The following is a 26564-nucleotide window of genomic DNA, read 5'->3' on the forward strand; positions in this document are numbered from 1 at the left end:
AATCTTTGGCAACAGCTATTCTTCTTCCTCAGATGGGGTGTTTAGTTAACTTGTCAAGGCTAAAGAAATCAAAAGCTGTCTGACTTTTGTGGATGAGTCTCTTAGAAAAACTGTCTTATATTCTCATTGTACATGGGAAAAACCGCGAAAATGCCCCTGCAACCAACCCGTTCAAGGCGATTTGAACCCAGATGGAGTATTCGGCGATTTTATCTACTAGACCACTGATGGGCGTTCTGCTTCCACTGTTACAATTATTGATAACTTAATTTTAATTGTTAATACGTTTTTGATAACTATTGTATGGACTCATTATAAATTGAATGCACAAGTCCGATGAAAAATGAATAAAATTTATTATTATCACAGCAAATAAAACAAAATGATTAAATTTCCTCAGATATTCGTACAATATCCCAATATCTCACACAGTAGTTATCTTTTAAGCTACCAAAAACGTTCAACAGAACTAATTCAAAATAAAGAAACGTATAGAAAAAGCTAATCCGATTTCACCTCGAATTCGCTTCAGTAAACAACAGCAGTTTTCTAAACAAAACTCATAAAACAACTACTAAACATAACTAAGGTGTTTTTTCTGACTTTTATAGCTTTTTTTAAATAGGCCGCACAAGATTCTTCTAGCAATTTCTCGAAATCAAAAAAAGGGATATTTATTTATTAAATGTTAAATGCACGTTCTCTTGTATTTTTAATTTTCCGGCTTAGCTTTCTTTTAATATTCGTCACGCGCTGCACTGCATGGTAAATAAAACAATTTAATTTATAATTCTACTAACATTAGCTATTTAAATACCAAATGCGTAACACTATTATAACCCATGTTACACTTTTTGTTATTATTATTACAATACTTTGTGAAATTATTATTACAATTTATTAATTATAATAACAATTATAACTGAGTAATACATTTGTAAAATACAACCGACTGCTAATAATAGCTCTTCTACTTTCAAAATATATGTTCATGTAAAGCTTTACTGTTTTTTAACGTTGTTGTATCTGTCAAAAAGTTTTGTGGTTTTACTGTTTTCTACGTTGTTTCATCTGGCAACAAGTCTTTTGGTGGAAAGAATGTTTGGTTTTGTGACAGCCATGTAGAATGGCTCGCTACGTTGTAGTACTTTTCTCATATTTAGCATTAATACGGCAAAATAAAGCTAATAGAAATACAGTCCATGTGTTGTGTGAATTATTTAGCAAACCAGAGCAAAAAAATAATGTTTATTCAGAGGTCAAACAACAAAAATCAGCGTTATATTTTCAAATTTTCACAGGACTAGTTTCGATGGTTTTACCGAACCACCATCGTCAGCTTCAAAAGCGCAAATGACCTCTGAATTAGTTGTTTGACTTCTGAATTAGTATTTGTTCGGCGTGTTATTGTGTCTTAAATAATGTTTAGTTTGTGCCAATATAAATACGCTTTTATTCCCTTATTAAGGGAATCCTATCCCTTATTAGAGAGGCAACCATACAAAGGGAGTCTATAAGGTTTCAGGACTCAGTTTTTAACACATCAAAGCAAATGTATTGGTAACTATTGTAGCAGCTTTAAATATTGTTATTAAAATCTTGTAATTTAAAATAAATAAACTTTAAGGTATATGTTAACGGCAATGCTTGAAACGCAGGCTCAAGAGCCACGTGTGGCTCTCGAACGAAAAATGTATTTATTTTATTTTTAAAATGTTGGAATGCGTTTTCTCCTCTTGTTTTTATGTCGCTATTTTGAGTGTTAAATAAAAATTATTGCTGTGTTCCATCAATGGAGTTTGCTTCAAATTGTGAAAGAAGTATCACTCTATAATTACTACACATCCCAGTTTATTTTTTTAAACAAATGTGGCTTATGAAAAGAATTTTAAATGAAATTTTGGCTCTTGGTTTTATTCAGGCAGTATCTGTCGTTAAGATTCAAAATTCGAACTAAAAGAATGCAATTTTTTATTTCAAAAGTGCCAGACAGTAATCCCAATTTTTTAACAATAAATCGTTAGAGATAACTGATTGGTTGATTGAAATAAAACAAGACACGTTAGGGCTACATTTCAAAAGAAAGTTGCCTTTGTGAAGAGCTTTTTAAGAGAAACTGGTTCATGTAGGAAACCATAAAAATGGCCATGCGCCTAATCCATTCGGTAAAAACGTTGTGCGTAAAGTAAATGTTCAGCTTTTTGAATAACTCGGCCGCTAAACCACAACTAACTAAACTAATAAAAGATGATATTTTACTCAGGATAGAAAGATAAAATGTAGAACATTCATAGAAAAAATCCATTTCGTCCTCAAAAGCGTTAGCTTCAGAAGTTGGTATTAAAGGCATAGTGTCTCATCTTTGATTGGCAGTTTGCAATTCACGAACAATCTGCACCTGAAAAACAAACATTAAATTTCATATTCTAGAAAGGTGTCATAATAAATGATAATGAATGATGGTAATAAATGATAATGTAAATTTATGTTAATCCCTGTGTTTAATATTTAATTGGTTGTATTTTGGCTTTTATATAATTTTTCAGTGCTGTTTATTATCTCTACTTATTAACCTTTTAAGGCATTTTTAGTTAATTTTTCCTTGCATTTTTTGTTTGATCTAATGTTTTTATTGTTAGAAGCGAAAGTAGAGGGAAAACTTCCTCACCAGCCCTGGCGAAATTCAGCAATTTCTGTCAAACTTTGGACGTTTCCAGAAAATGCATTTTCAAAGCTTTAAGAGCGATTCTTTAAAGCTTCTTGAAGTGTTTAAGTAACATCATAGTATGTATTGGCCATTTGGAATTAAGAATCATTCGGTTCAGAACCACGAAAATCTATTGAATACCTGATGCTGCTTTAGCCTGTTTGAGTAATTCCGGTGATCAGAAATATTTTTTGAATGTTAAAAAGAATATGACTTATCTCTGTCTTACTCTCTGAATTATTTATAGCTTTTATGCTGTTGCACGAGCTGTTGTTACTTTCAACATAATATTACCTTCTTCCTGCTCACCTGGCATAGTTATTAAGCTGTAAGTCCTTAGCAGACAACAAGCAGAAATATTCATTTCCTTAGGCCTAAACCAATTTACTTATCTGTATTACATGAAACTCATCACTTAGTGCAATTAGTGAAACTGTTTACTAAAAACAAAAGTTTTAATGATAGAAATACGTCTAGATTTGTAAGCTGTGAATTAGTTTTGTGTTTCCTAGAGTGAAAGCTTACCTTAAAGGTCTCGCTTATTTAAGTTCATTTTTTTTAAATCATTACAGATATTTAGTTTGACGGAATGAAAGAATGAAGAAACATTTCATTAGTTGAGTTCCACAAAACACATTTATAAAATTTATGACTGTGTCAAGAGATGCATAATATTTGACATGATGAAGTTAATTGATTGGGGATAAAGTATTTTTGTTTATAAAATTGTTTTGTTTGCGATAAAGCAGCTTCATTTTCAACATCAAAAAAGTCGAAATAATCTTATTTCATAACTCATTAAATATTTTCTAACAACAAATTCACAATTTCCTGAAAAAGATATATTTTTTGTAATTTGTGTTTTTAATGCCAAAATAATTAAGCCTATAATTGATTTTTCGTACGTATATTTTTAATGTAAACATAGTGATCTGTTTAAGGGTGCGATAATAAAATTTGCTGTTATTAAATATTTTGAAATAAAAATATCTGTAAACAACATTTTAAATCTCAACTTTTATAGTTCCTCTATTTTCAGAACTGAAAATCTAGCAAACCCATTCGTGTCAATAACATTTTGCTAAATTTGAGTAGCGGTTGTTTTACAGTGTTTCTAGTGCTTTCCAATATTTTCTAGTTTATTAGTTGCTTTTCTGTTGCTGCCGCAAAAGTTGTAGAGACATTAGACATTTTCTGGAAGCATGCAAGATAAAAAATTAGCAAACACCTTAGCCGGGAATCGAACCATGGACCTTTGGAATACCGCCCCAGCGTGCAGAACCACTACACCACGAAGGCACGCTAGGAAGGCGGGAGAAATATCTTATAAAGTTAGTAGTATTCTCAATAAAGTGAAGAGTGAAAATGGACATGAACATGTATATGAAAATTAGCTTATTCTGAATGAAAAATATTGTTTTGCATTTGCAAAATTATTTCTAAATCTCAATCTGAATTTGAAAATTTGTGACAGTCAACTTTTCAAATACTGTGCTTTTTCAAATAATGTGCTTCATGACCGACGGATAAGGAAATTTGTTTTAACTTTGTAGAACCGTTCGAATATTTTTGAAGGAGGTAAGTGAAAAATATGCAGTACCTTCGCCAAGCGTGGAATCCTGGACTTCTCGAATACGCGCTGAGTATCTTCTAATTACACCATGAGCACATGCGGAACAATGGGAGAAAATATATTGTATACTCCCTTGTTAAAATGCGACTGGGGATGAGGGGACCCAAATACTGCTGGTGACGAATTATCATCTACCACCTTTTTAGTTCGGGCGCTACTGTAGAATTAATAGTTTTTTTTTTTTTAAGCAGGAGACATGAAAAATGTGCAGTGCCCTCGCCGGGACGCCAGACCTGGATGTCTGAATACGCTTCGTGTATGCTTCCAATTACACCAGCGTGCAGAAAAGAGGGAGAAGATAACCTGTCAAATTGCCAATTGATAGTTAAAAACAGTTACATCCTGACAATTACAAACTGAAAAATCTTACTTTCTCCCACTTCAAGAATTATTGCACTTCCTTGCAAAAAAAAGTAAAAAAAAAAAATAAAAATAAAAATAAAATGTTTAATGCTTTTACGAAGTTTTTAAAGAGAAATCAATGAGTAAAATGTGTAAATAAATAAGAATCTTGTCCAAAAGCATTAGTTTTTATTGTTGTGACTTATCTCATTAGTCTGACGGTAACATCAGAACAAGCCCACGAAATTCATCGTGGCAAGGTGAACAAGATTGCGCCTGGCGTTGGTTAAAGCCTTGAGCACCATACAGGTGGCAGTACGATTTCGCTCGCTTTCGCCTCAATTTTGATGGACAGCAATACGGGGGGGAACAGGTCTGACGGTCTCCTATTCCCTCGTCCCCTACCACCAACATCTGGGGAAGACTTTCGGCTCAGCATGTATTCAGAATGCCCCCATGCCGCAAAGACACTATACATTTACAAACATCTGTGCCTTCTCAGAGATCCGAACCCAGGCCCTTCGGTGTCGCAGTTGGCTTCCCTACCATCTGGGCGGCAAAAAAATGTGAGTTCCTACCGTGTGCGTTCTTTCCAATTTTTCTTGACTGATGTCTACAAATCAATTTACAAAGGCATTGCTAGCCTTACACTAAACACGCGCATCTAGATCACTATTTATAGATTACTTTCACGTTTAAAACAGAAATAAAAGAAGCTTATCTTCAGATTTAAGATCAAATACATTGCGACACATTTTTCTCTCATTAAATTCCTCCAGTAACTTCTCCGGAAAAGAAAAATACAGAAATATAATAAAATGTTACATTCTTGGGAACATCAGGGATGTTTATTTCCTTCTAAAATATAAAAGGCTAAACTTCTCTTTTTCTTCCTTCAGAAATAAGATACAGCTTTATTTATTTTTTTTTTTTTTCAGTCACAAATATGATTTGAAATTACTTCGGAAAATTATGCCCCACTTTCCTAAAAAAGCTAAATAAAAAAATAAAGAATATTTTATTTCTTATTTTTTTTTCATTCCACATCATAAATGTGATCTGAAACTGCCACAGAAAATTATGTCCACTTTTCTAAAAGCCAGAAAAGAAAAGCAAGCTGCGGTAAAGAATGGCTTTTACAAGAAATACAGAAAAAAGGCGGTCTGAAAGATTGCCGCTTTATACAACAGAGAAATTAAATCATGAAGCAAGATAAGCTAAAGGAAAAAAGAGTGGGAAATAAAATTAAGGACATGATTATAAATACTTTGCGAAAAATAAAATTTCTTGAAGTTTACCATACAAGTTCAGTGTTGTTTTCTTGTTTTTACATTTATTCAAAGAGCAGAATTATTCTTTGAGTAGCAACTCCCGAATTTAAATGTGTTCAAATGTAAGCTAAATAATGATGTTAATTTAAAACAGGATTTGATAAATCTAGACTTTAATACTTATTCCATATCCAATGAAAGCAGTTCAAATGGATAAGAAAGATGAAAAGTAGAAAAAAAAGAAAGTATCCAATAAAATTTCTTTTAATTTCAAGCAATAGTGTTTCATTTACTTTTTCATATATTTTCCTAAAAACTTCCAATTTATGCTATATGCGAGGTACAACTTGCGAAAAAAAATGGGACAGTTCTATATCACCTGTCCTACTCGACCGAGTGACGAAATTCAACTTCGCATTTTTCATGTCTCGAAAAGCGCGATTTAGGATATGTATTAGATTTATATATAGCATTGTTCTAATATACGTATTTTGACACAAAATCGGACTTTTTCTGAAATGACATGCCAATTTTTTTCATATTACCATTCTAGGATTCAAATTACGCCGAACTGCCAAGCTTTATAAAAGCACAAGAGTAGTTTTTAAAAAATTAGCTCTCAAAATTTTAGCTCCTCAATGTTAATTGAGTTTGGTATATAATGATTAATCTCTCTTTTTTTATTAAATTTGTTTGATTTTTCCTTTCCCATTTCGAAATTTAGGTTCAATAAAAATAACATTCATGCGTGTTTTATGATTTATTTTTCAAATTTGTATTCTTAAATAATTTTTATAAATTTTTCGAAAACATTTTTGTATAAAAATTTTATTCAAAAATATATAATAATTTTATACAATAATAATAATAATTTTATACAAAAATGTTTATCAAATATCTATAAAATTTTTATCATTATCTTAAGCTAGATATATTTCTAGGCACACCTACAAAAATTTAGAGTTCTTTATTCAAAATTTCCTAAGCTGTAGGTGAATTTACATATTGCGAGTTTTCAAATTTGACTTATTTGTTATAAGCGCTAATAACGCCAAATGTGGTTTACGCGCTTTGTTAAAAGAATTTTGAAGGATGAACTTTTTTCTGTTTCTGCACAATGTAAAAAAGGAAAGGAAAATAGGTTGCTATAAATTAAGAAGTTCGCCAAGTACTTTTTTTTTTGGCGCAAACTGAAAAAAAAAGTGGGCCAAGATAATTTTTTTAATTTCTCCATAAATTTCTCACTAAAAATTACAGATTTTAATATCTGGGCATAATTTAAATCGTAGAATCGAAAAATGTAAAAATGTGGTATGTTATTTCTGAAAAAGTTCAATTTTGTGTCAAAATATCTATGTTAGAATAATGCTATATATAAATCGGTACTTTTCCGTTTCGCCGGCACAAATCTCGCCGAGCAAACTTTGTTCGCGACAACATACAGTATACACATAAAAAATGTTAACAAACGTTAGTTCTAAGAATTTTGTTATTTTGAAGGTATAAACATTTTAATATGGTTTAAAATTTTGTGAAAAGCTAATAAATTTGTAAAAAGACATTAATTTAAGAATTTACTATTCTTTCATGTTTCAACATCCTGATTTGCAGTTCTTATCACGTGACCCCAAGTGATCTCGTCTCACGTAAACTACGCTGCAAAAATCTAATTCTCTCAGTAATTATTTACATTAATTTCAAGTTAAGTCTTAGTTTGGAATACAAGTTTCAATGCAAGAATTATTTCAATTTTTACGAATAGCTTACTCAAATTATGTAAAACCGCAATGCTTTACTTGGCTAGTGCATTCTCATTAGAATTGATGAATTTAACCCTTGATTTTGCCTTTTCTATATTTTCGCCTTCGGATGAGCGGTGTGATTCTAATTGACTTAATTACCGAATGGTTTTAGGGGATAAAATTTAACAATCTTTGTAAAAATTCTATGTATTAATTGTATTCCAGTATTAAACGAAACAATCAATCTAATAAGAAATGGCTGCGACTTGTTTTGAAAATGAGGCGTAAAAAGTTACCAGCGAAGATATTCCGTTTGGCATCATTTGTACCATTGTTGGCGACTTTATCGTTTGCGCCGGCAAAACGGAAAAGTACCTATAAATCTAATATACAAGTATATCCTAAGTGGCACTTTTGAGACATGGAAAACGCAAGTTAAATTTCAACATTCGGTCCTCTAAAAACGGAAGATATAAAACTATCCCATATTTTTTTCACAAAGTGTACGTAATATATAGCGTTAGAAATCTCTTTTAATGATTACAATGATGTGTTTAAATGTACTTTGATTTATTTTAATTAGACATAGTATTGAATACAAAATAAAGATTTATACTATTAATAAATGCATTTATTGCTTTTATATCATTCAGTTTAGTAGATAATTACAGTTTGATTAAATTCGAAGGACACTTTTAAAATCTGACATCTCTGAGAACTAGTTAACTTCGTGCAATGGCAACACTTGTCAAGATGAGTGAGTGTTATGTCCGTGGTAGAGTAACATATCGCAATATTCCAAAAATTTTGGAAACATTCCAGTGAAAACATTTTAACCTCAATATAAACGTGATACCGTTTGACATTAACAGAGGTATAAGATGTTTACTAAATGTGAAAGCTTAATAGAAATACTGTCTTGAATTTCCTCATTGCTTTAAATTCATTGAAATGGTCTATGTTTCCAGTAAAACAAATATTGAATATGAGGATGTCTTTTCTTTTCTTCTCTTTCAATAGAGTTTGTACTAAAAACACGTCATTCTCCACAGACATTTCATGAATTATTTTTAATAAATTATCCTTCAAAATTATACTTTTTGCTCGCTTTTATTATTACTTTAGTCTTTTGATTTATTTGCAAAAGATGAATTGTATTATACGTTATTTTCTCCTTCCTTTCAGCATGTGCTCATAGTGTAACAGCAGCACACTCGGCGCGTATTCGAGAGGTCGAGGTTCGATTCCCGGTGAGGGCATTGCGCTTTTTTCACATCTCCTGCTTCAAATTAACTTAGTGACTCTGCATTGTCACCCAAACTGAAAGGTGGTGGATGATGATTCTTCCCCACCAGCTTTGGTGAATGAGTCCTCTAATCCCCAATCGCCCTTTAAAAAGCAAAGTATATAAGATATTTTCTCCCTTTTTTCTGCATGCCTTCGTGGTATAACGATAGAAAACTCGGTGCGTATTCGACAGGCCCACGTTCAAGTCCCGCCTAGGGCACTGCGCATTTCTTCAGTTTCTTGCTTCAATAAAAACCTAATAAGTCTACAGTACTAGATATTCTTACTTTGACTGATACCCCACAGAACTGTATTACGCTGAACATGCGGTTTTGAAATTTAATATGAAGATTTTCGAAAATAGTCACTAAATCGAGGCTTAAACAGCAAAAACTCAAAGTAAAGCGAAATATTCCTATTTTTAAAATAAAAATTTCGCATTTGAATTGAAATTTATTTTCAGAAATAAAAATTTGAAAATTCAGTTTAAACCATTAATAATAATGCTGAAGAGTGCACAGAAATTATCTTTGCAAAAATGATATACGTGTGTTTGTCTGCCAAAGTAATATTTAAAATTATGGGTTAAATAAATAACATATTTTCTAAATTTCTGCTGCATTTTGATTTTCCTTCATAGCTTAACTCTGTTTCATAATTTTATTAATAGTTAATGTTTAAAAAGAAACAGATTGTCTTCTAACTATAGTTGTGCAACTATTGGTAAGGATTAATACTATCCCATTTTAGTAAGTTCTGGGGTTTTACTTGACCTGGAACTGAAAATTCGTCCAATACCCCAAAAGACATAAAGCGAATCATTGCTATGTTTGAAATAATTGCAAAGTCGTAAGAACGTATAAGTAACCTTTTTATTAAAACAGACTTTAGACTATAAACGCACTATCTTTTGCTAACAATATCAGCCATAGCTCGTGGTGATGCAACTAAAAGAACAATTATATTCAAATGTAGAACAGTAGTCAAAGACTACAAAATTAAATATTACTTGTAACTGGCTCAGTAATTCTACCGGAGCGTCAAAATCAAAGTATCAGCAGCGATATAATGCAAAGCCGCACAATTTCAACTATCAGAGCTGGCAGGAAACTAACACGTAGCGTGCAGGCAAAGCAGTAAATATACTCTGTCTTAAAATCCAAAAACCTCAGTTTAAATGCTAGCTACTCATTTGCATTCTGGTGAAGAAATGGAAAACAGAAGTTATAGTAAAGACTGCAATTATAAATAACTGGTTAATTTAAATAATAAATTTATAAAGTTACAAACCATCCCATTTCAATATAGGCTACGGAACTATTTAACAGTATAATAAACTGGTTTTCTGACTTTCTATTAGTACCCAGAAAATCAATCGCTTTTAAATTCTAAGATTACTAATTGATATCTGGAACGGTCATTTTGAATTGCTTCATTCACTCATCATTTAATTCAAGAAGAAGTAAAAGTAGAGAATTTAATTTTTGTCCTTGTATGTTATTTTTGTGTTTGTTAGTTATTTGCTTCTGTATCGAGATGGGCGGCAAATTTAAGAACAGCCCTAGGCGGCAAACTGAGAGATGATCCCGATCGGCAAAAACTCTGGCTAATCCACTGGTTGAAAGTCCCTTTTGTACATGATAAAATGCAACTATCAACAATTTTCGATATCGTCACTGATCTCTAGAGTTCCTTTCAATCTTTTTACATTTTCAGGAATATCTGTGGGATTTATTTCTAATAATAATCTTCCAAATTTATTTATTTTAATTTACAGATTTATTTTTTAACCAAGATAGCTTTTAATACAATTCTATTACTTTATACCAATAAAAAAAAACCTCGTTTAAATTCCACCTAGATTTTTATGTAGAATTTAACACACTAAACAACAATACAAAAGAACATAATAGCTGGAAAAAAAGAATTACAACAACTCTTATCGGAAAATCTCTTTTCTCTTTCTCAATGCATTAATTTATTACTTTCTTTTATTTTATTGCGGTGTGTGGGTTGCAACATTTAAGGAATAAAAAACGAAATTAAAGATTTCGAATCTAGATAAAAGTAAACTTCGGTAAACAGAAATCAGATAAATGCATTTCTACTCTAATTTAAGACTTGGCAAGGAGGAGAGTCTTCAAACAAATAATTTCTTAACTTGCTTAGTGTCTTCGTTTTTAAAAGCCACGATAAAAACTCAAAATCTAACACATTATAAATATTAAGCAGCATTAGTCTTTTTATAAACCGAGTCGGAGACTTCATAATACACATTAAAAATAGAAATAGGTTTCCAGAATTTTGTTCTTACGTTTCATAATCCTATCGGTCATTGTAGTATGCTACATAAAGAATACTTCTACAGAAAACTTTGGAAAAAATGTAATACATTATATGTTCAAAAAAATAAAATAAAGTGAGTTTCAACAAAAATGAATTAAGCTGATAAAATATGTATATTAAATAAATGTTCTTGTTATCTTGTAAATGCTTTCTATAGAAATCGCAATTTGTAGAACGTACTTTCCTCTAATATATTCTATAGAACATTTGCTTCAAGAATAGCATTTGGCTGTTTTATATTTTGATGCAACTATTTTAAAGTTTTGAACATTTTGCACATGTAAAATTTTAGCATCTTTTTAATCGAAAAAGTGTTAATAGTTATCTTTCAAATTTATTGTTTATTGTTTTAAAATGTGGAGGAATGAAACGGTATCTTTTGTTCACGTGCTTAGTTTTGATAGTTTGTATCTACGTAGTGAATTGGAATTATATAGAATGATATACAGAATATATGAATATAGAATGGAACGGATCACAAGTTTTGTAAATTTGTGATCAAAGACATGCTTATTGATTTTTTTTTTTTTTTTTTTTTTTTTTTTTTTTTTTTTTTTACTTTTAAGCGATTTTAAGATGCCTTTGCTTGGTGAAGTCAATGAAAATATTTAAGTATGATGTAACAGTAAGACTAATTTCATATTAAAATTTCATTATTATGTTGATTTTATTTACATAACTGCAATTTACGATAAGACAGATGTCCATGACAAGCGGATGCAAAGACTACCTGCTTGTGTTCCAGTTCATTGTTCCAGATCCGTTGAACAATGTCCTGAATTAAGCTGCTTGAATTCATGAAATCAGAATGTTTCAGTCGATGTTGTCACAGAATACTGTTTTCCATGAATTTGCCGAAGCTTGCCTGCTGTTATTTTCTTCAGTGTCCTAGAAATCGTAAACATCAAATAAGCAGATTTTACTTTTACAAGGGAATGGGCACGCAAAAATGGAGCATGCAAGAAACTCACACATACGAAAAGTAGGAACAACAGGCCAGAAAGAAAGACAAGTAAATTCAGATGAAACAAATATTTTAATCATTCAGGTTTTGCTGCATGGGCTACAGGTTTTGCTGCATTTGCTACAGTCTAGCTGCATGAGCGTTTTCGTGTTTTCCCCATGTGTAACGTGTATACGAGCCAGTTTCCCTTAGAAAGTCCTTCACGAAGGCATCCCTTCCCTTAGGCAGATATCCCTAGTGTGCTTTGCCATAATTAAATACACCATCACACCTTTTATTGGGAATGGTAATTTACAACAACGGATTGCTTTCATGTACCGACCTCAACAACGCCCTTTACCACCTCAACGCACCATTTCCGTAAGCACATTTTTCAACAAATTCTACTTAATTCGTTCTCCTCGCTTTACATTTATATCAGAAAATTTTTAGTCATTAGTATGTGTTCCCCGCTATATAATCACTTAACATTTTTGTTTACCTTCCCCTACAGAACGCACTCTCAAAATGTGGCGACTTTACTTTGGGGACACTGTATATATGCACCATATAGTTTTCGTTATACGTAAAAATTTCAGTCAGCAAAACTAACTATACAGAATTTAAGCTCCAGAAAATATTCTTTAATGACTAAGACTTGTTTATCAAATGAAATTATCGTCTGCTAATATCGTAAGATTTTCCTTGTGAAAATAATTATCTGGATAGAATTGTTCAAACGGAACACCAGCGTTCTCTTACACAAATACGTGCATATGTTTATGCAATTATTGATACCGTAACTGTTGAATAATGAATAATCACAGGAATTGAGAAGTTCGCTAAGGTTGCAGATTTCATTAATTCGACGGCAATACAAAAGAAACCTCTTTTCAAACGCGTTTGATATTTAAATGAATCAAAGAACAAAGAGAGGAAATGGTAAGTGTGTTACCGTTTTCCTCCCACGTGGAAAATTAAAGGTTCATGTTCTGAATTGCTTAAATTCTGATACCACGGATTGCCTTATTCGCTTTTAACTTGTTATCGCTTAACCATCAAGGGCAACATACTGGGGTTTTCATTCTGTTTTTCAGGTTTCTTAATGGCGCACATATCCGATGTCGTTTGCTGAATCCCATGAGCTATTAAACTCGGAACATTTGGCGAAAACTTTGCCGTGTTGTTTTGTGATATCTATTAAAAGTAATCTGAGATTTTTGGGCTGTTTTCTAATGTTAAACTTAAAGCAAATCATCAGGGTTAGCATGTTTTGTATTTCAAAATTTAACAAGTTGCATGTTTACTGTAATTGTTATGTTATGCATTACTGCATTGCTTAATTTTAAGATCTTAAAAGCTTCCAAGCTAAATGACAGCACAGCTTGCAAAAATTAGCTTTGGCAATTTTGAAATAAATCTGTATTTCAAATAAAATAATTTAAAACTGTTTATTCACTAACTGAGTTTATTGAAGAGTAATGTCAACACCAAAAAATAGCAGCGACTCTCATATGAGGTTAGTAATTATCACAGTTCAGTAATTATATCCAGTGCCTGCCTGGATTCAAAACTCTTCTAACAGTTAAAGAACAAAAGAATCGCAGGAAACTGTCATTTGTTCTTTCTGTGTATTACTAAGAATTACAATATTTGAAACCTCTCTCATGCGGTATGCACAAACATCAGATAATACTTTTGCAATTATTGTATGAATCTATGGCATCTATACCAGTGTGGTTACTACGATAAAAAATTCATCTTTACGGCCTTCTTTTGTGAACTTTTAATCGTACTTTTACAGAAAAATGTATTATTTAAAACGCATATTAGAAAAGCATATGTACATTTTTAGAGAACGTAAGCTATAACTGTGAGGAGATTTATTTAATTTGCTTAACAATTATTTTATATTTAAGCAGCTTTCCTATCGCTGTTGCTTTCAACTCACACTTTCTTGCCAGGATGCAAATTAACTAGCGCGCGCATATTCAAATGAGGTAGAAAAAAGTTAGTATTTAAGGAAGAGTTTTGGAAAGTGAAATCACAGCGTGTTCTGCCTGCTTGAAGGCCACGTTGCTAACCTCTCATTCTCTAGAGATTAGAATTCTGTGGCCTTGAGCTGTTCTTTCCATTACGCTTGTTTACGCTGACTTTTTTTAGCCAGAGCCAGCTTGCGCAATAGTTACTCTGTGAACCTACTAGGGTAGATTTAAGTTCATTAAATTTTAAGTTATTCATTACCCTTTTGGGTTAGCCAAAAGTGTTGGCTTTTGTAAGCTCTAGTTGGTACCGATTGTGAATTTTATTATAGGTAATAAAGGGTTCTATACACCCTTCTCTTGACTCTGTAGTACTTTTAAGGACTTGATCATAATCCACCAAACAGCCTTACACGTCAAGTACATTTTATGATAGCCAAGCATACTAAACAAATAAGAGATACTATCAATGGATTCCTAATCGCGGATCATTTGACTGCCAGCCGAACGTACTACCAATTACACCCTAAGAGTAGGCACCGTGAAAGGCAATAATTCTCTATAACATTAGCTTTAAAACGCCTTTTAATAGTTTCTTGAATGTATTATAATTTTTTTGCTAAAACAGTTTAAGAAGATCAACATGAAATGTGTCTTAGAATGAAAAACGAATTCTATTAGCATTTCCCTTAATAATTAATAAATTAAAAACGTATTTCGAAAAGTCCTATCATATAAAGAGCTTGCATCATATTCTCTTGCTTCTCTATTTTCTTTCTTTTGTTTCACTAAATCTGATTATTTTATTAAGGTCTAATTTTTTGCTATAAACGAAAGTTCTTAAAACTTGAATAATTTTCCAGACTAATTATATACGCCCTTTAATTCTGTTCAATAGTCATTGAAATTATTATCAAGTACTTGTCTTCCGAACTACATAGTTTACTCAGAAATATCTGATAAACTATCAATCTATAACTTAAATGTTCAATAAACTTCTCGTAAAGTTTCAGAACATTCACTTTACTTACATAAAAGAAACTAAATACGGGTTTGCTTTCTAAAAGGTAGTTAAAAGTTTGAAAGTCCAAATCCAATATTCCTCAGAAATTCGTATTTGCAGATAGGTCTAAGTAATTGCGTGATTCCCTTTCCTTTTTCTCTTAAACTGGAAGTTTTATTGCTCTTGTCAGAACTGCTGCAAGCTTCTTTCATGCCATCTACAATCACATTCTGCTTTCAGAGTAAATTTTAACCGTTTCCTTCCCTTTTCTCCTCCCCCATTTAATTTTCTTCAAATTCCCTGCTCTCTAAAACAAAGAGAATCTTCTGAGGCAGTTTAGGGCCGAGCCGTTTGTTTTTGCTCTGCCAATAATCAACTTTATTAGATTTACTGTTCAATAGATAATGCTCCATTAGTTAACACCAACGTTTAATTTTTTAACGAAAAAAATGTTTTAAATAATGTTACCTACAAACTTCAGATTATATTTTAACTTCTCAAAGAATCAACTGTTAAAAATCTCCTAGAGTAAAGTAAAAAAAAGAAAAAATTTATTTGAAAGCTTTTAGCTTTTACATTACGCTCAAAGAGGCGTTTATTTAACGCTTTGTGTGGGTTACCTTTATTTATTAAACACCATGTTCTACGCACTTAAACCATATAAAACTCAATTCAATAACAATATCACAATATATTTAAAGACAGTATAGCTTTAAAATTTCCGATAGACAGTCTCGTGCGCTGGAGATAAAAGCCTTTTTTTTTTTTTTTTTTTTTTTTTTTTTTTTTTTTTTTTTTTGTTTTGTGTGTGTGTGTGTGTGTACAGTGTTGCCATTGCTTACTTTGAAATCGTTGAGTCTCTTAATAAAAATTCGTTTATGAATTCGTTCAAAAGTGAAAGAGATAATAGAACAAATTCGAAATTCAAATATTCGGGCTTCTACGTGCCCATGAGGTTTACGTTATTAAAACTTTGATGACTCTAGGTACCGTGTTTTTTCACAGTGCGAGAAACATACCTACATTCATGCAAATTCTTTATTATTTAATTTCTTTAAATATAATACAGGGCTATAATATTTGGTGGCAATGACTTGAAGAGTGAAATGGACATTTATAGTGAACTGATGCAAAATAAGTTTCGAGACTAATATAGCCCTTCTGGGCTAACAATCCTTTTGCCTAAAAATCAATTTACTAAAGCTTTTCGGGGTTAGATTTTCATGTGGTCGATACTGACGCGAGAAAGGAATGTTAATCCATTTAAGCTTCAACTGAAAAGCTTAGTATTGAAATATGTTAGAATTCCATAGACAAGCCATCTTTCACAACGCAAAGACAGATGATGATATTCTCTTATCGCTAATGAAACTTAAGGCTAAATAGTAAACTGCGACTATCAAGTGGAACACGACGTGCCCACTCAAGTGAAAATAAGATCACTGAAGACATATAACATAGTAAACCTGAACTTAAAAATTCTTCTTAGTAGATGATGGAGGAGATGATAAGCAAATGAGACCATTGTTTCTTATCTAAAAGTTACTTGGATGGTTTAAAAGAATTCACTGTGCAGAGTTCGTTATAAGCTGAAAACATGTAATATCACGTATTCAGAAATAAATCTCAGTAAGTCACAAATTAAGAAACAAAGCTATATGACTGCCGGGGAACACATACAAAATATATGGAAAAAATAAAATACAAAAGTAAAATAAAAGAAGAATAACAGTGCATTCAAAAACCACATCTTTTGTAGGCGCACCTGAAAATGTTCTGCCTTTGCGTTACAAATGACGGAGTATGAGAAAAAAGGAAAAGCCCTCCAGCGGGTGATCGTTTAACCTGTGACTATGCATTCTGTAATGAATGGTCTTTTTTTTTTATGTGTTCTATCAGCCCTTAAAATTTCCTTCATTAGTTTTGAAACACCGTATGTAAAGAAACTAAATATAGTTTTGAATTCTTAAAACCATCTTTAGAAGACAAATTTCGAATTGTTATTGTTATTTTGCACAGTCGGTGATTCAGCCTGTACTATCACTTCTCCTTTCCGTTTCCCTACCAGAATGAAAATCAGATTGTGAGTATTTAAGGCGAGGTTTTTGGGTTGCAAGACAGAGCATGTTTCTGCCTCTCGAGGCCACATTACTAGGTTTCGCTACTTCTGATAGATTATAATTCTTCGGCCTGGCATATAACTGCCGACATTTAAATTGTTATGCCGGTGAGAAATTTGACCCAACTTTGCGTTAAATCAATTGTGTAGTCTTTGGCTACTGGGCATAATTTTAAATATTGAATCTGACTGTTATTTTTTTTTTATCGCCACAGGTTGTGGTGACTTAATCTGAGCACGAGAGGTCCATTTATGCTCAAGATCAGATTTAGTATAAAGGTCGTTTTAAAACCTTCCCAAGGCTCTGTCGTAAATTTGAGACCAAGCGATAAATCTTTACCAGTCTGTTAGAAATTTGATACCAGTTTATGTTAGCAAAGAAAACCAAAGTCAAGAGAATGGTTGATTCTGACAGAAATATCTCGTTCGGTTATTAGTGAATTTGTTCAAAGCAACTTTATAATTTACTTATAGTGCATTTCTATTATTTGTGGTTCGAATTTTACTTTTATTACGAATGTAATAGCATTGTTGTGTTCTACGGATTCCTGGCTTTGGAGTGACTGATGTCAACACTTGATGAAGAACCAAAACACAATTTATTCTTCAGTATTACACAGGACAGTTCCAAAGACGCATTACAGTCGTCGAAAAACTGAGATAAACACACTGAAACAATCAGCAATATAGCCTTCAGGCTATAAAAGGAAAGACAGCTTCACGGCAAAGTACTAAAGTAAGCTCCCGGCACGATCGATTGCTCTCAGGCTAATTTCTGAACTCAAGACCCTACTACACTATTGAATTCAAGATACTACTACATTACTCAAGATGCTGTTAGATACTTTCCTACTCCGCGTACAGGCAGATTATATATAGCTCGTGACCTGACTTCGAGAACATTTTCCAAAAAATGTGTAAGTAATCGTTCTAGAATGTTCTCGGTCCGTCTATGGTATATCGCCAATTTTGTAGCCAAAAAAGCGATTTCGCGCCAAATCTAGCAGCTTTTGCCCTTCCTTGCCACTTTCTGGCAACCCTAACCCCGTTTCGCGGAGAAGCTATCTTACCGCAACTGGTCATTTCTTAACAGTATTACAGAATTTATTTGTAACAGTGGTCTGAAGATTAAATTGCATGCAGGATGAACGCACGATTTAAAAACGGATGAAGGGCTGTTTATGTTTTTGAGTGAAATGAAAAAATTTTAATAATAAAATAAAGAATATTTTAAACAAGCTTTAAGTTTCGCTTATTATATTTATCAATTTATAAATATTTATCAAAGCATTCATAAACAATAAGCATAATATCGCAAAGCGGGAAAGACTTAATTCTTATCTATTTCCTGTTTGAAATTTTACCTTTTGCGGCACAGTGTGTCCATTCTGGACACACCTAAAAATTTCCTTCTGTACGCACAGAAAAATTGAATGAAAAAGGATTTATAGGTTACTCTGAACCTTCTTTATTTATAGTAGATGGCAGTTAAACACAAACGAGTCCATATATTTTAGCCATGTTTAATTTTTTAAGACCCTCATTTTTCAAAGAAATCTTCCAGATTTTTTAGGGTATAAAAGGAATTGTTTAAAAAGAAATTTCTATGTTATTTTTTGGCTGTATGCTAATCTCCTTATTCTATATGAGTTTTAAATTTTTACCTTGAAATCTTGCCTAAAATCAAACGACGAACCCTAGGTGTGCCTAGACCGGGCTCACCGATAATCTAGAACAACTGAGAGTCTGTATTCTTTGTTTCTCCGCATCTCATCGGTCAGTTCATTGACAACAATGCTCGTTTCAGCACTCTTTTTCGAAGCTCTATTCAATCAATGTGCCACTTTGGCCACACCCACAGAATTAAAACGATAAGTGCTATCTTCACAAAATTTTACTTGTGTACTCCTCTAGGCCTAATTAGACTGGTTACCTTTATATATATATATATATTAAAACTCCGACTTTAAAAGGTAGCGTGCAGGAAAGGGTTAAAGTTCGGCACCTGCAAACATTTTTGTTGTTTACACTTTGTAATTCAAATATGTTGACAGCCAAATATTAAAGTTGCACACTGACATTTATTTCATGTAATTCTAACTCGTTTAATTAATCATTAAATAATTTACTTTAATTTAAGTAACAAATAAATTATGAAACTTTCGAAGTTTTCAGAAAACATTCTACAAGTGGAAAAAACTTAAGAATAAATAATGATAATATATTCTGTTTCTCTTATTTATTAAATTTTTCTTCGACCTATAAATAAAAATATATTATATAAATAATCATAAACCTGTTTATGCCTTACTATATAGTTTGACACTTGATGACGTTTCAAATCGCTTAAAGTTTGTAGCCTTGGACAGAAATTACTAAAAATTATCTATATTACTAACAGTAGATGTTCATCGGTCAACCGAGTTCTTTTCTAATTAATTTTCAACTGTAAAAAAAGCTGTTCACAAATAAATTTATTCCTACCAAAAGGGATCATTCTTATTACAAAACACTGTAACTGAACTTATTTATTTTCTGACAAGTACGAAAAGTTAACAAAAGCTGTAGCTTCAAATCTTTGAACAAGATTTATTTTATATTGTAAATTAGTATTTAACTCCGTTTATAGATTTTTTGGTGCGTTATTCATGTTCGTTTATAATGGGAATGAAAGTAATGTAAACTCTGTCTTCAAATAAGTAATATCTTGAAATCTTTGCAACACCATATTCGCAACAAATATTAATTTAAATGTATCATCGCCGGCTGCTTTGCTTCAAAGGCCGCGTCCGACTCGCATTGATTTATATTAATAATTTATTATAAGTACGCCTATGAGTTTGCGTTTATGCCAGATCTGAAAGTTTTCAAGCCTTAATTTTTGTCATGTGAACTTTAAACTGCGAAATTTTATACCTAAAAATCTCTTGTTATCATTTTATAAATTAAGAAATTTGATTAGAATTCAGTGAGAGCATTTTTAAAGGGTTTCGAAAATTATTTTGACTTTTCTTCAAAATTCATTGAGTCTTCCACTCCTTTAAACTTCATCTTGCAACATGCATATGGCTGACAATATTAATGTAATGGATTACATCTTCAAAATTTGCGACAGATTCAAAAAATAAGTTTTCAACAAACTGTTCTTTTTGCGTATTAAGACATTTTTATCAGTCTGATAGAAATCAAGCTCGTAATCTGACCGATATTTGATCATATTTGGTTTCATCATTTGATCACTCTTATTGCCTATACTAAAGTCTGTCTGTACCTTTCCATACTTAACACGAAAAGGGAAATGTTGTGATTTCCGATAGCATTCATTCTGATAACATTTGTTCCTTAAAGACTGAATCGTTTGAAAGCGGAAATATCATTTAAACTTTTATGTCTCGGAAATTTACAACAAATTTACTAACATCAAGATAAGGAGCTTGCATGAAACTAACAAAATAATCTCTCATTCTCCTTTATTACCTTTAATCTGAAGCTCTTTTAGCTGCTATTTCAAAAACTTAGGCCTTTAGAATTCAAGATACTGTGAACGAAAAAAATATAAATAAGACCAGTTAAAGGAAATTTTCTTTTCTTCTAAAGCAACCTACACATTTTTCTATTTATATGAATGCAAGAATTGAAAGTGCATACTCGGGTAGGATTACTGAAAATTCATTTTGTTGGAACAATGATTCCATCTGCTTTTATCTCTAACCTTAAAAAATGGATTCTCATTCCAGAATTCAATTTTTCTTCGAGAAGAATCTTTCTTTTTAAACTCAGTTCGATATTTATTGTTATCTAATAGAATTCAAATCATCTCCAGGTAGGATCCTAGAGTAAATACCTAACAATAATCTAAAATGGAGATGAGTGAAAAATTGCTTAATATACATACACAATAATTATTGAGCCATTTAATTGCTATTAATATTGTTGCATGTTACGAATTTGTTGAGATCTTCTGAAATTAACTGGGAAGGTCAACAAGGAAACTTGAAACTATACTTAAAACTGATATAGGAAAGGTATGTTCTTAAGGAGAAAGTAAATAGCTTTAAATAACTCAATCAGACCACAGAAATAAATCGAAATTCTCCTAAAACTGCGGGCCCAGAAACTGCCGAGCGATAAAAATGGCTGAGCACTGTTAATTCGGTCCCGGTGAACGGGCTAGCTGTATCGCCGTTCTTGTGGATTTCCCCCCATGTGCAACGAGTATACGAGCCAGTCTACTTCAGAAAGTCCTCCACGAAGACATTCCTCTTGTTAAATGGCGCTAAAATGCTTTTTCGTAACCTAATAAACCAAAACAAATCTAAAACCGCGAGACATATAGCAGATTAACAAAACCGCTTTAGCAAGCAAAAGGTTCAACAGTGTAAAATAAACAAAGATTTCTCTACTCGGTTGACTAACGGCTGCTCTTGCTCTCCCATTTATACCATCGCTCCAGGTGGAGGGAATGAAACTATTTAAAATTTTCCATAAAAATCCCCTCCACCGCTTTGAAAATATTTTCTGTTTACATGCAGAATGTCGCGAAATCTGTGACAAATCGCCAGATGTCACCAAAGTCAAGTAAGGTGTTCTGCCTCTACCTCCGGTTCTACTTGAGCTAATTAGAATTCCAATAACACTCGACTCAGAATTTAAAGATAATAATATGTAAATTAAACAAATAAAAACACAATAAATTCAAAATTAAATACAATGCTCGAAAAGTAAAATCAATTTACCATAAAAGTACACCCCATAAGTAAATAAACAAAAATCATTTAAAAATCAAACTAGAAGCACATAAACATTTACACAAATACCTGCAAAACGTTATAACAGGACAAGCATTTTTAAATGACACCAAATGACGAAGCACTTGGGTGAGAGGGGTATCCAGATGTGCCATGAAATTCAGAAAGAAAATATATGACCGAAAATAATGCTCAGCCGCAAGATCCTGAAGCATTTTCATTCATTGATAACAGAGTTACTGACTCATTTATGTTGATAAAAATCGTAAAGCCAGTTTTCAGTTTAAAAACTATTCCCTGCATTTTATTTTATCGAAAGTATATTCAAAATTAAATTTTTTTAGTGCGTTTTGATTTACCTTGTGAAGTTTTAGTGGTAACAAAAGAATAAATAAATAAATTTCGTACTAAATAGCTTTTCAATTCTTTTGCTTAAAATAATTTCCTGAAAATATAGTAAACTCGTTCAATTTAATGAATTACGTCCGCGTTGAAGATGTTAATGAAGAGTGTCCATCCACGTTGCGGATTTTAAAATTAGAAATGTCTATATCGAAGTCTTTCTGATTATGATATTTATTAAGTCCATTGCATTACGCTACAAAGGCATTTATCCTCAATTCGTCTTGGTAACTGTTGCATTTTAGGAAATATAAAGTCCTTAAATAAATTTCCAAGCTGCCTGACAAATAACCAATTTTCTGAATGTTGCCATTCAGCGGTTAATAAGATCTTAAATTTAGGCGTCATATTATAACTGGAGTTTCTTAACAAAATTAAGCAACTTAAAACTAATAACATTACTTCGTTAAAAATTTAGTAAAAATAAGTAAGCAAATTCAGAAGAATTTTTTTCCTTTGAGAACATACAGACTCCCCGTGCACCACATATGTACAACACGAGGCTTACAGAAGTAAGTTATCTAAAACATTAAAGGTTACATGCATAAATAAACATTAAAAGTTACATGCATAAATAAACATTAAAAGTTACATGCATAAATAAAGCGAACAAAAGCAGAGAACAGCAGTCTGGACTTCACGAAAAAAAGATAAGTTCACTGGCCAAGTCACTCCGAACATTTTCAAATCCTTCTGTAAGCATAATCAAGGGCCTTCATAGCATTACAAGATGAAATGTATTCCTCATTCCATACAGCTAAAAGCTTTTTATAATGAAAGGACTTCCAATAACTCTTTGGAATGCTAATGTTGATATCAATGGGTAAATTTAAGGCAACTTTAGCTAAGAAATCAGCTCTTTCATTACCGTAGAAATCATGAGCACGCACATAAGCAAAGCAGATATCAATACCTCTAATTCTAAGTGATTTAACAGTTATTAGGGTTTCGATAACTAATTTATCGCAGCTGGTAATACTGTTCAAAAGTTGAAGAGAAGAAAGAGAATCAGAAAAAATAAGGTACTTTGAGGATGTTGTCCCATTATCCTGGATCCATTTGACGGCAAGATAAATGCACAGAAGTTCTGCTTGAAAAACTGTGCATTCATTCCGTATACAGTGTCTAAAAAAACAAACCTCAGAATGGCCTTCAAAAAGAACAAATGCAAGGCCAACCTTGTTGTTCATTATGCTGCCATCTGTAAAGAAAACCATATGGAAACTTATTTCAGCAGTCTCTTTATAATCGCAAACATTTATGGGTTATAACGTAGCGGGATGAGGAAGATCAGTGAAGGGGACAATTCCATTAATACAGTCTTCCAAAGCATCAGTTGCCAATGACTCAAAAATATCATTCTTATATGCAATTTTAAAATCAATAGGCGGAACTCCTGCAAGAACAAAAGTAGCCTCATAGCTTAAGGTTCTATAACCACTAATAATACGAAGAAAAATTCTCCGTTGAATCTTTCTTAAATTTCTTTTGTTAACCTTCTTGGTAAGAACATGTCCCCAAGCACGACAGCCTTACGAAATGAAAGGTACAATACACTGCTTATACACGAGTTTCTTAACATCGTAGCTTACTCCAAAAGTATTTTTGGCGATTCGGTGAAAGCCATTAATAATTTTCTTCACATTTAGCAGAAAGGAATTCAATGTGCTTTTTTTCATGTTAATTTTTGGTCAAGAATGACACCAAGATACTTAACATTTTCTACAAATTCCAACGGAGAATTATCGAGCATCAAAGGAGCAATATTTTGTTCATCAAACGTACTGGGAACAAGCATAGCTTTACTTTTTGAAGGATTGAAAGTGAGGTTATGAGAAATCGCTCAACTGGAGACAAAATCTAGAACTTCTTGTGCTCTCAAAAGAATGTTATTCAAAATCTTTCATTGAAAAATTAATAGTAAGTCGTCTGCAAAAGCAATTTTAAACAACCGTCGAGATGACTTAAAAGATCATTTGTGATTATGTTCCAAGGAGTAGGACCGGATACAGAGCCTTGAGGATAGCCTTTTTCTAGAGAATAAACCTTAGCTTCGTTCCCAAGCTGAAGCTCAGCGGTCCTCTCGTTCAAGAAGCTTTTAAGAAGGTTATAGATATTATGTAGTATACCAACATCTTTTAAAATTTTTAAGATAGATGGCCACCAAGCATTATCAAAAGCTCCTTTGAAATCCAGGAAAATAAGAAGTGTAGTATACTTCATTTTCTTTGCACACTGCAAGATATTACAAAGGCGAATAATGGCATCTTCAGTGGACTTCCGAGGAGTAAATCCGAACTGAGAATCATTATAAAAGCATTTCGTCTCAAATACCAATTTATTCTGTTAATGAAGAGAGTTTCAAGACATTTTCCCAAAGTAGGCAAAAGACTAATGCATCTAATATTATCAAGATAAGGGGCTCTTGTATCAGAAGAATTTAGGGCTGAGAAGAAAAATTTAAGGCATTTAGAAGGCACTCAGATGAATTTAAGGAATAAAAGAACAAAATTAACATAAGTAACACCTTTCTGATGTTTCACTTTATCGCTTTCTTGTGCTTCCAGGTCCATCCCACGAACTGAATGAATCAAAATTAAAGAATTTTATAGTAGTTGCAATGACTCTCTCTATAATAAAAGGAAACAGAAATTATGTGAAAGAATAAAACACACATATGTATGGTTTCAAAAAACGAACTTGCTACTATTCTAATTAGCTTCCAAACTTTTATTTATTTTAGGTTTGGACCTGAGCCTGAGCTAAAATCTTATGAGATAATTCCAAAGTTCAAATTTCTACGGTTATGTGTTACTTAGATTGAACTATAGTTTTTTCGCATAAATTCAAATGAAAGCTATTATCTATTCAGATTTATTTAAATATGAAACATAATCCATCGGTTTTCATAAAAAGGTTTGTAGAGACATTAGGTATTTTTTTGGAAGCAGGCAAGATGAAAATATGCAACACCTTCGCTGGGAATCGAACCACAGACCTCTCAATTATGCGCTGAGCGTGCAGACCATCACACCACGAAGGCATGCCAATAAGACGAGAGAAATACCTTATAGGTTAAATTATGAGAAAATATTTTAAATTCACCAATTTATTTGGACTTTAGGAAAAATTTATTCACTAAGTCGCAGCTAAAAAATAAGGAGAAATTTGCAACGCGATGAAAATACTTGTTGTCTATTATTGTGACTTATCTCACTTGTCTGACAGTAACATCAGTACAAGCCCACGAAATTCATCGTGGCAAGGAGTGCAAGATTGCGTCTGTCATTGGCAAGAGCTTTGATCACCATATAGGAAACAATACGACTTTGCTGCAATTCCGCCCCCTATTTAATGGAGAGCACCCGGGGGGACGGGTCCAAGGATTCTCTCACTCCTCTTCCCTTACCACCACCTCTCGAGGGAAGTTTCAGCTCGCTACATATTTACATTGCCCACATACCACACAGACAATATGCATTTATGAACATACATACCTTTTCTGGTATTCAAACCCGGGGGCAGTCAAGGTCGCTAACCTCTATCTCGGTTGAGCGGCTGAAAATACTTACCTACTCGTAATAATTAATGATGTAGTTTAAGTTGTAATTAGCAAAATAAAGCTTTATTTATCAAAGCAATCAATATTGGCACACTATATGTCGTATCATATATCATTATCATATTGTCAATCATATCACAAGCGAACATCAGCTTTTTATTCATTATTCTGTATCTTAAGTAGTAGGAAGACCCTCATTTATCAAACAATATTTCAATAAAACCTCTATTTACTGACGATCTAGCTGTACCATAAATTCTTCTAACATGAGCTGGAGAATTTCACTTACTCTTTGTAACGCTCTTACGTATTTACGGCTTCGTAACAGATTGAATAAGCAACATAACTGATGATAACTTGATAACATTCATTTTACCAAAAGAACACTTCATAGTTCTGTAATTTTCCACAAAAATAGTCGTACTTCTCTTCACGGTATCAGTAGTTGCACTTCAAACTGCTAAGAATGTTAAACAG

The 26564-nt window shown here is 32.4% G+C and overlaps 1 long non-coding RNA gene across 2 annotated transcripts in view; it reads right to left on the reverse strand.

Moving 5' to 3' along the window:
• Positions 1-402: 402 nt before the first annotated feature.
• Positions 403-26564, reverse strand: part of LOC118193886 (uncharacterized) — a 79077-nt gene continuing 52915 nt past the window's right edge. For both annotated transcript variants that reach the window (XR_015040431.1, XR_015040430.1), the window contains 2 exons: positions 12059-12216; positions 403-2398 (listed from right to left, as the gene is read on the reverse strand). This is a non-coding gene — a long non-coding RNA (uncharacterized LOC118193886). The remainder of the gene's footprint in view (positions 2399-12058; positions 12217-26564) is intronic.

The sequence above is a fragment of the Stegodyphus dumicola genome, chromosome 3 (genome assembly GCF_044657685.1).
Source record: "Stegodyphus dumicola isolate Sdum_Otavi_A_Nest chromosome 3, ASM4465768v1".
Taxonomy (NCBI): domain Eukaryota; kingdom Metazoa; phylum Arthropoda; class Arachnida; order Araneae; family Eresidae; genus Stegodyphus; species Stegodyphus dumicola.